The sequence below is a fragment of the Crocuta crocuta genome, unplaced genomic scaffold (genome assembly GCF_008692635.1).
Source record: "Crocuta crocuta isolate KB4526 unplaced genomic scaffold, BGI_CrCroc_1.0 scaffold36, whole genome shotgun sequence".
NCBI lineage: Eukaryota > Metazoa > Chordata > Mammalia > Carnivora > Hyaenidae > Crocuta > Crocuta crocuta.
Window position 1 is genome coordinate 3931204 of NW_027532203.1, and position 10837 is coordinate 3942040.

Genomic DNA, 10837 nt, shown 5'->3' on the forward strand with positions numbered 1-10837 from the left:
AATAAAATAAAATAAAATAAAATAAAATAAAATAAAATAAAATAAAATAAAATAAAATAAAATGTGCCAGACATATGTTTTACACATATTCGCTTTAACCCTACAAGTCTCCAGGCTAAATACTGGCAGTCCTCTTATACCAGATGAGAAAAGAGTTGAAAAATCAAATCACACACATTGGCTTCTTTCTACTGTAGCTATTATTTCTACTAAGTTCCCCTCAGTATAGGATAGGCTGACCAAACACGCACCCGCTATATATTAGGAATTTTCCCCCTTGTTCAACTTATAGTCCATTTTTATTCTTACATTTTTTTCCTGCCATATTTGCATATGACTTGTATTTCTCATTTTGTTCGGGTAAAACTGGATTCAGGTACGTGTTTTCCAAGAAACGTATGTCCTGAGTGTGCCTGGAAATTCAACAATGCCTCACACCTCAGAAGCCTACACCTCCAACATATTCACTCCACCAGCGGCTGGCATTACCCATTTAGAAATAAATTTTCTAGAACAGTAGAGAAATCAGATAAAGTCAAGGTGGTCTGGATTGAAAGGATTGCACAGGCTTTTGTTAAATCATAAAATTTTGGTAAAAAGTAGTCTGGTGTTTTTTAAATCCTCTGTCAAATATTAGGAGGAACTTAACTGAGGACCAAGGGGGAGAAGAAGGGGGGAAGTGGTGGGGGAAAGGGAGAGAGGTAAACCATGAGAGACTCTTGAATGCTGACAAAAACTGAGAACTGATGGATGTAGGGGGGAGGGGGGATGGGCATGGAGGAGGGCACTTGTGGGGATGAGCACTGGGTGTTATGTGGAAACTAATTTGACAACAAACTATTTGTAAAAATAAATAAATAAATAAATAAAATAAATCCTCGGTCATATAACTAAGTGGATATTTAAATGTGGATAAACATTTAGTGGATCTAAAGTGTTTGGCATCAAAGGGAAAAGCAGTGGATATTCTGGTTCTTTGTTCATTGTCATTAAAGAAGCCTAAAGACATGATACTAAAGGAAATGAAGGGATTTGAATTAAAAACTGAATTATCCCAATCTGGCTCTTTAAAATAATATTCCCGCCATTTGCCCAACTTCACCCTGTTTCTCGGTGCAGCTGGCGTCCCTGGCATCAGAGGGGAGGCGTTGCTCCTTTCTGGCACGACACGCACAGAACCAGGCAACCGGAGTGTTACCTGCGATGGAAAGGACGGGACTGCTCCCGCAGGCCAACTCCCTTCTTCTTGAGACTAAAAACCCTGAGGCCCGAAGCAGTAAAGTGACTTGCACACAGTCACAGAGTTGGCCGGGAGAAAAGCTAAGTTACGACCTCTCCACGCCCAGGCCTGCTCTCTCCGGGAACAGCTGTGTTTTGTGCCCACTTCTAATTCTGCTACTCCCCTTACTCACCCCGGGGGCTGCAGTGCACCCCCTAATTCTCTTGGCCCATTGGGGCATAAAGAACGAGGAACCTGCGCTAAATTTTGTGAATGTCTCCGGACAGTTTCCCAACCTGGCTCCAATTACTGTCATGTTCTGCCCCAGTCCCTTCTCTGAGCCTCATCTGCTTCTACCCCGTGGACTGGTTCTGAGTTTCCCTGAGAGCCTATGTGCCTTTAATTCTCCAGACTCCAGGGGAGAAGCGAGAATGGTAGTGAGAGAAAAATGGCCTCAAAGCCGCAGTTGATGTTGGATGGCTATAGGTGAACATTAGGGTTAGATGAAAATCTTGCCTGGCGTTCTAGAAAACTCTAAAATATAAAAAAAATAACTTTAATTGCTGGAGGAGCTTTGCTTGGGGATTGGGCTAAATGGACAAGGGGCATTAAGGAAGACACTTGTTGGATGAGCACTGACTGTTATACGTAGGGGATGAATCCCTGGAATCTACTCCTCAAATCATCATTGCGCTATATGCTAACTAACTTGGATGTAAATAAATAAATAAATAAATAAATAAATAACTTAATCAAAATGGCTTCTGGTTATTACCTTTGGAGGGCCGTTTCTTGTTTTGCTTGTTTTTAAATCAGAAACTGGCTAAATCTGACAGTGACCTAATTGCTCAGTAAACATTTATAGAGTTCTCCCATGGGGGTCAGTGATTACGCATCAAAGGATGAAATGAATGAGACCCAGTCTCTGCCTCTGAGAAATCCACCATCTGACAGAGCACGTACTGCATTAGAGGCAGCCCTGGCGGGAATGAAAGAGCATAGACAGAAGAATACGGTATTAATTCGCAAAATGAAATGGAAAAGGCAAAAGAGTATGATGTAGGAAAAACTTTTTTAAATGGCACTCGTCGAAACTTATTCTAATATTGTTCTGATAATATTCAAAAGGCAATTTAAAAATATAGTACTTTTAACATTCTTAAATCCACTTAACACTGTTCTTATTCATTAGAGATAAGCTTTGGTGGGCAATAAAAGGCAGGTTACAGCAAAAGATAAAGTAAAATAAAAAGACCTCTAAGGTCAGTTTTCTTGTCCTTATCAAAAATCCCTTTACGGGGCACCTGGGTGGCTTAGTCAGTTAAGCATCCGACTTTCGCTTAGGTCATGATCTCACGGTTCGTGGGTTCGAGCCCCGTGTCGGGCTCTGTGCTGAGCTCGGAGCCTGGAGCCTATTTCGGAGTCTGTGTCTCCCTCTCTCTCTGACCCTCCCCTGCTCACGCTGTCTCTCTCTCCTAGAAATAAATAAAAATATTTTTAAAAAATCCCTTTACATCAGTACTAATCTGAAAACAGTAGGATTAAACCAGTCTCCAAATCCCCTGGATTTATGAGTGGGACCAGCTTAGCAATAAATGAACAGTAGAGATCTAATCATCATCATACACAAATGTAACCATAATAGATACTTTTCAGAGGCGTGTAGCAAAATCATTTGGGATTTAAAAAACTGTGTGTACAAATATATTCATACAAAGACTTCTGTAATAGCCCAAACTCAGAAGCAAACCAAATGTCGTCCATCATCAGTAGGATAAATACACAGCTTGTGGGTTAGTCCTATGGCAGAACATACACACCAATGGGTCTGAATGAACTATAATGACATGGATCAGCCCATAATGTCATGGATCTCACAAGCCCAATGTTGTGTGAATGAAGCTGAACATGAAGAGTCCATAATAATACAGTTATGTATGACTTTTCTATGTATTTGTGTATGTATACATTTATACATAAATTATATATACATAAAGTTTAATTTTACTTTTAAAACTTTTTTTTAACATTTATTTATTTTTAAAGGAGAGAGACACAGAGTGTGAACAGGGAAGGGGCAGAGAGAGAAAAAAACACAGAACCTGAAGCAGGCTCGGCTCTGAGCTGTCAGCACAGAGTCTGACATGGGGCTCGAACTCACGAGATGTGAGATCATGACTTGACCCGAAGTTGGAAGTATAACTGACTGAGCCACCCACATAACCCTCTAAAGTATAATTATTTTAAAACATACTTTAGCTGTATTACCAAGCATGACAGCAAATTTTAAGGCACTACAAATTTATTTGTGTTCAACACAAGAACCAATTTGCTATTGAAAATTGAAGAGTAACTTTTCACAATGAAATTTAGTCTCCAGGTCCAATTAGGATGTTCCCTGAGCATTAACAGGAGGTACTTTATGTCCATTCTGGAAAACATCCACCACAGAAAGAACACACTTATTTCGGTTAAGTCTAAACCTAAAGGCTAAGTGCTGATGTAAGCTGCTTCTTAATAAGCTACAACTTGAAAAACTTGTACATAATTTACCTCAGTCATCCATATTTCCAGAGTTGAAATAATCTTTAAAATAGTAAGGTCCTTCAAAAATCTATTCAGCTCAAGGAATTAATACTACCCCACCTATGATGACTTTGGAATAATAGCTACCATTTAATTTGCCTGGCATTTCACAAATGTTGTCTCTGATTCTCAAACAAGCCTATACATTGAAAATTATCTTCACTTTACAACCAATCATTAAGTGACACAGCTGATCTACAAATCTGGCAGTGCAGCCCAAAGTCAAAGCCACCATCTTTCTTCAACTATGCCATGCTGCAGTTGGAGCAGATAACCTTGTGCTCTGTAGGACCACAGCTCAATTAACCCACCACAGAGTTTCATGACAGGAAGATGTTCTTCTAATAAATAAGAAAATAATACTGTAAATTAATGATAATACAGTAATAAAACACGTATTATTGGTTTCACCAGTGTCTCTGACCAATAGCCAACATTGGGCATCCATCAGTACTGCCCTGAACTACCTCTCTGCCAACAGGCATCTTGGGCCCCATTCGGTCCTCCAAGGCTCCTCTAATCTACTGGGGGCTTGCTTCTCTACACTGAACATTTACTCAAAAATCTCTTTCAGATTGCACTAAAATCTATGCAAATATCATAAAAATAGATGGGAACTTCATGATTGCAAACAATCAATGACTTAGGTCATTTCATACTTACCATCCCCAATATCACCCCTTACCAACCATAACTTTAAAGGCAAGGGGTAATTGGTAATCTTTATTCAGAAAACGAGGAAAACCCCACTTTGATGTCAATAGAAATGTTATCATATTTTTGCCTACAGTACTTTCCAACTAAGTGATTCATGTTTTAACCTCTAATGAAGCAAAAGGACTTTGGTTCTCAAATTCAAAGTTATTGTGCAGAGGGAAGAATATCAGTTATCATTAATGATATTCTGCAATCTCAACACTAAATTTGAATTTTGCTCTCACAATATTGACAGATCAATTGTCTTTATTTTCCGTGTGCTTTCTAATCTTGCTGTTATAGCATAATTATATTAAACACACAACAGTCATATTACTGTTTCTTTTATCATGCTGTGACATAATTATTTTTTATATTTCTGTCTTTGCTTCCAAAGCATAATTTTCTTCCAGGAAGGTTCCGTGTCTTAGATTTATCTTTTTATCCCGTCAGTAAAGAATATAAATGGTGGCACAATAAAAGTACTTAATATGCTTTTAGGGATTTATTGGCTAACATCTGCCCCTTTTTCACTGCAAATAATTTGAATGTTTGAAATATTAGATGATAATTCTGTATTCCATATTCACTCTGCATAACTTCTGCAGGTACCTGTAATCAATAAAGATGTTACATAACAGAATCAACTTTTGATTAACTTTCTACTGTAATAGGAATAGTTCACTTGTGAAAATTGGTTTCCTATACAGTGAAAATAGAAAAGTTTAGACAAGATAGGTTTTCCAACACGCCAAAATATTCTGGGGGAAATTGTTCTTTCCAAATAGTAGGAAGGAAAAATTATATCCCCAAAATATTTCATGTCTTATAATTTTCATAATTTCCACAAAGCTATGCATAACCCAAGAATGAGATTCCAACTTGACACAGGTAGATGCTCTCCTGCTAGCATAAATACTCAGATCTGGTTAAAGCTAACTAAGTGACAAACAATATGTAAAAACAAAGAAATAGTTATGAAAGATGCAATCAAAAGCATTTCCAATTTATGGTGCAAAAGAGAAATGTAAGCTCATATTATTTAAAATATGGACGATCTATTCATGGTGAAAGTAGCAGTTTTTTGCTACTGAGAATGAGACTGGTGCTCAAGTTGAATGAGCTGATGGATATGAGCCACCAGTCCAAGAATCTGTTTAAAATTCAGACATTTACTGATTTTATGGTGACAAAAAATCTCATTTGTGATATTTAAAAATCATCATTTTATCTTACAGAAATAATAAAAAGATAAAATACAATCTGCCAAGTATGTAACGATTTTATAACTACTCAAACGTCCACATTTTAAGAAAATCAGTCAGATACATCAGATATCTGACCGGGTGCATGGGGACTGAAGACGTGACCAATATTGTTAATAACTCCTAGCAAGTATTGCCACCTTTACAAAAACTTCAACACATCATAAAACAAACTGCTCTTTTTTAAAACACATTGACTTAATAATAAAACTGACATATCCTGTGGCTTCAACCAAATCTCTTTTGGGTTTCGATTATTTGAAATAATTTTCCAGTGCAATATTCATCGTCAAAAATTATATTAGGCAATGCTCACAGTTACCTTCTTGCCCTCGGAGTTGCTGCTAACAGCCGGCCGGGTAAGTTTCAATCCACACCCTGTCAGGAATGGAAATATATGAACTTTGCCCCTCCCACAAGGGCACTTTTCCAAGAGCCACTGGGGAATCCAGAGTAAAATTGTCATTGATTGATTAAAGGTAGGAAAAAAAAAAAAGAGAAATGTATGGTATATATATTTTCAAATAATTTACACCTTCTATGCTTTCCACTAAATTAAATATTTGACTTACTATGTTTATTTTTTCAATGTTTATTTACTTATTTTGACAGAGAGAGAGAGAGGAGAGAGAGAGGGCAGGGGAGGGGCAGAGAGAGAGGGAGAGACAGAATCTTAAGCAGGTTCCACACTGTCAGCACAGAGCCTAACATGAGACGCAGGGCTAAACTCAGGGCTTGAACTCATGAACCATGAGATCATGACCTGAGCCGAAACCAAGAGTCACTTAACTGACTGAACCATGCAGGCACCCTTAACTTACTACATTTGTATTTGCTATGCTTTTTCCAGTTGGGTCTCTTTTGAGATGCCTCATTTGACCCACACCTTTCAACCCGAATTCCTATACTAGAGAGTAAAGAAGAGAACTATTTCACTTCATCTAATCATTGTCTTGGATATTCTCTTATACTCCAATTTCTATATTATCCTAACCTTTTTTCACCTGCAAAATACATGTTGAACTATTCTCAATGTTCTTTTTTCTTTTCTTTTTTTCCTACAGCAGCCCTGGGGTGGAAATGGGGGTTACTATTTAATTTATCAACTAGAATAGCTGAAAACCAATCAGAGGATGAAAATTATCAAGACCCACTGATAGAGAGACCAGGCTGGGGTGGGGGGTGCTTTCTACAAGAAAACGAATTTGCTAGGAAGCTAAGAACTAATCAACTGTGTGCCAATATCTCCAGAAAGTCTGTCCAATTTCACCTCCCTGCCATGTGACCTACTCATCTCTTATCTCATTTATTTCCTCAAGGAATTTTAGAGTTCCAGACATCTCACTCTCTTCCTTTCCTTTTCTGCCTTCCTTTCTTCTTCCTCGCTTTCTCCCTCCCTTCCATCCATCCTTCTTGCCTTCCCTCCTTTCTTCCTTCTTCTTTCTTCCTTTCCTTACTGCCACCCTTCCTTCCTTTTTCCTTTTTTTCCTTATGAGGCTTCAAACAAGGTTTTCATGGGGCAAATATATTTCACCACTAAGAAACAAAAGTGTTCAAACTGAGCCAGATGGCTTCTGATGTTGCTTTTAGTTCTAACATTTTGCAGTCCTGATTTGTTTATGACTGTAAACATGGGGGTCAGTGAATCGGGAACAAAGGTTCTAACTACGGGGAGTTAGGAAAAGTGAAAACTTGTGGAACTGACAAGATTTAGGGACTGAACGAGGACTTTCTGGCCTGGTTCCCTTTTTGACAACTTCGTCTTCCTTTCCTAACTTCTTGACAGACAATAATTTTTCAGAGCTCCAACCCAACAAATATGACTACATGAGACATGAAATTCAAAAGAAAACTTAAAGTAGGGATATTGACATTATGGAGAAAATAAGCCGCTTATATATACTGTACATACAGCTATACGGAGAATATAAGCTACTTATGCAGCTCGCGTAGGAAGGCAATAAGTATGAGCCAGTTTTACAAGATAAGATATTGACCAATGGAAATTCATAGCTGATTATCGAGAGAGTCTCTCGATTATCGATAGTGAACATAGAAAACAAATATGTTGTTAATTCTCTTCCCTTCCCTTTTTCGTTTGAAAAAAAAATGCTTGTGGGTTTTCCTCTAAACTCTTCCACAAAATTCTAAAAACCATCATTTTTCAGTTGAATTTCATCATTCGTTACAACTTACAAGAGGTTGGAAAATTTTAACATGTAATTAGTTAATACTGTCCGCCAGTTGATCCATACTTCGCGAGGTTGCGATCCAGCACCATCTTTCAAAAGGGAGACTATTTACATTTAAGGGAGGGTGATTGTTTTTTATCTGGTCCCCTGGATTGTTGGTTGTCACATTTGTTGTTGTTGGCGCTGATATTCACATCACGTTGGGCTTCTGGGCGCCTGAGCAGATTCAAAGCTTGTTTGAATATCTTTCATCTAGGATTGCATCTGTTTATCCTCTCAAATAATCATCTGTTTATCTTCTGATAGACTTCAACAAAGGCCTGACTACAGATGACTGTACGCTACAAGCCTAAAAATTTGGTGTGGTGTGATTGTTCAATCAGTAATGATGAAATCTGCCACTACATGTAGCTAAATATTCAGGTAAGGTAATAAATCACTGAGGAGTATGTGAGAATTCATTGAGCACCTACTATGTGCTAAGCATCATGTGTGATTTTGCATGCATAATCTCATGTGAGTGAAAAAAGTCAGCTTCTCTAATATCAGTGACTTCAAACGTCAGAAAATTACAGTAGAGTTTGAAGGAATCTTAGAGGTCACTAACCTGACAATGCAAGGCAAGCCAGCAAGGTTTTCTGTGTCAACCGGCTGCAAGAGCACGATTTCATCAAGGGTAGAGTTGGACGGCTCCTCCTAGCTATGTTACAACTCATGATGAGTTATGAACCAATCTTTTAAGTCACTAGTAACTGGTCATTTTCTGCCTGGGATTAAACATTCAGGAATGCCAGGACAACTCACCAAAGTCATTGCCAGCTTGTGATGCAACACAGTGTGATTAAAATCCTCTGGTGCCATGAAGGCAGTCTATTTGAAAGATTGTCAAGAAGCTCTTTTTCCATCTAATTTTACGTCACATTACTGAGGAAACAAAATGTTTCTGGGGGAAATATCAGCATCGAGGCCTTCGAATCTAATGAAAAATGTATCTTTTACCTAAAGTGAGCTGTTGACCTCACATGTGTCATTTTATCCTCCAAACTTAAAAGCCTGGGTAACAGCACATACAATCAAAAATATGTACACATATACCATTAAAATGACAAAAAGCAACAATAATGAAGACAAAAAACACACCAAGCTTGCTTTAACATTTGCTCTTAAGATGGCAATCACCCTTCCCATAAAAGCCCTCAGTTCACCTAGATCCCAAGCTGAGGGCTCCTGGCTTGGGATCAATGCCAACTGCCTGTTCCAATAGGACAGAGACACAAAGACCAGAGAGGGTCAAAGCCACGAGATGGCAAAGAATACGACAAGAAACAAGGAGCACATTGGCAATCAGAGGCTCTAGATCCCACTCTGCATCTTACTAGCCTGACACGTGGAACAAATACCTCTTGAACTTCAATTTTCTCACCTATCAAAAAATAGGAATAATAATGTGTCCTTCATTGCTCTAATATGTTACACAATATGTTAGTGTCATTAGTGTAATTATATAGAATTAGTACTGCATAAATGTTTTTTCACTTCTTGGCCAAATCTGTATGACATCTATCTGTTTCTTCTGTAATTGTAAACCAGGTTTTCAACCTTCTGAGTAAGGCTCACAGATGATAGTCTTTGAGTTAAATCCAGCCTACTGTCTCTTTTTAATAAATTTTTATAAACACGCGGTCATGCCCATTCATTTACTACTATCTATGGCTGCTTTCCAGCTACAACGGCAGAGTCAAATATTTGTGAAGAGACCATATGGCCTGCAAAATCAAAAATATTTATTATCTGGTCCTTTACTAAGAAGTTTGCCCATCCTTCCTTTAAATGATAAAATACCATAATTTTTAACACCTATGAAAATGTTATAGCCTTAGGTATTAACTTCTCTTTACATAGAACAAATGTTATAATATACCGATAAGAAGTACAGTTTCTTAAATTAAAAATATGCATTTGGGGGACCGCTGGCTAGCTCAGTCGGTTAAGCTTCTGACTTTGGCTCAGGTCATGATCTCGCATTCATGAGTTCAAGCCATGCATCAGGCTCTGTGCTGACAGCTCAGAGCCTAGAGCCTGCCTGGGATTCTGTGTCTCCCTCTCTCTCTCCCAATCTCTCTCTCTCTCTCTTTCTCTCTCAAAAATAAATAAACATTTAAAAATATTTTTAACATGTATTTGGATTTGGCCTTAACCCCAGACAAAACTTTAGGCCCCTTGAATATTACAGTAAAAGAATAGCCCAGACATCCATTTGGTAGCTATTTCTCAAGTGCCTACTATGAGTCAGGCACTGGCTATCTGGTGAGCAAGAGCGTGATTGCCCCTGAACTCATGACAGTTAGTGCAAGAGGAGCTTACATCCTGGACTGTCTTACCTGCATCTACATGTAATTAAAATTTACAGGGGACCTAATACGTCACAGGCCCTTCTGCATCCATTACCTCATTCAGTTCTTCCAATAAGCCAAGGAGGAAGACACTGTTTTCCCAGTAGACAAATGAAGGAAGCTAGGACTCAGACACAGTAAGTTGCTCACAGTCATGAAGCTAGAAAGTAGCAGGAGAGTAACACCTCCCTTTTGCCCCGATGCCAAGAATAAAGATCTTCAAACACCTAGCTTCAACACTGGGATGACCAGCCCCAGAGACGCCTGCACCACCAGCTCCTTGCCTATCTCCCAGCACATACCTGGAAGCCAGTGAGGACTGTCCCCACCTGAGGTTTGTGCTCTGATGAAGTCAATTCAATTATCATACAGAGGAGGGAGCAGCCGAGCCTTACCGCCTCTGAAAACTGGTAAGGATAGGTGTTGAGCAAGTAATTCTATGACTTTTTAATTATGACCATGAATCACAATGATTAGCCTATAAGA

At 38.6% G+C, this 10837-nt stretch overlaps 1 protein-coding gene across 2 annotated transcripts in view; it reads right to left on the reverse strand.

Annotated features, from left to right (window-relative positions):
* SERPINB12 (serpin family B member 12) overlaps positions 1–6136 on the reverse strand; it is a 27089-nt gene extending 20953 nt beyond the window's left edge. Inside the window, exon 1 of one of the 2 annotated variants that reach the window (XM_077777687.1) lies at positions 6089–6136. The gene's annotated coding sequence lies outside the window, so the exon portion shown is untranslated. Of the gene's footprint in view, positions 1–1994; positions 2188–6088 lie in introns of those variants that run through there. The other variant, XM_077777686.1, reaches the window with a different exon arrangement.
* Positions 6137–10837: the final 4701 nt, after the last annotated feature.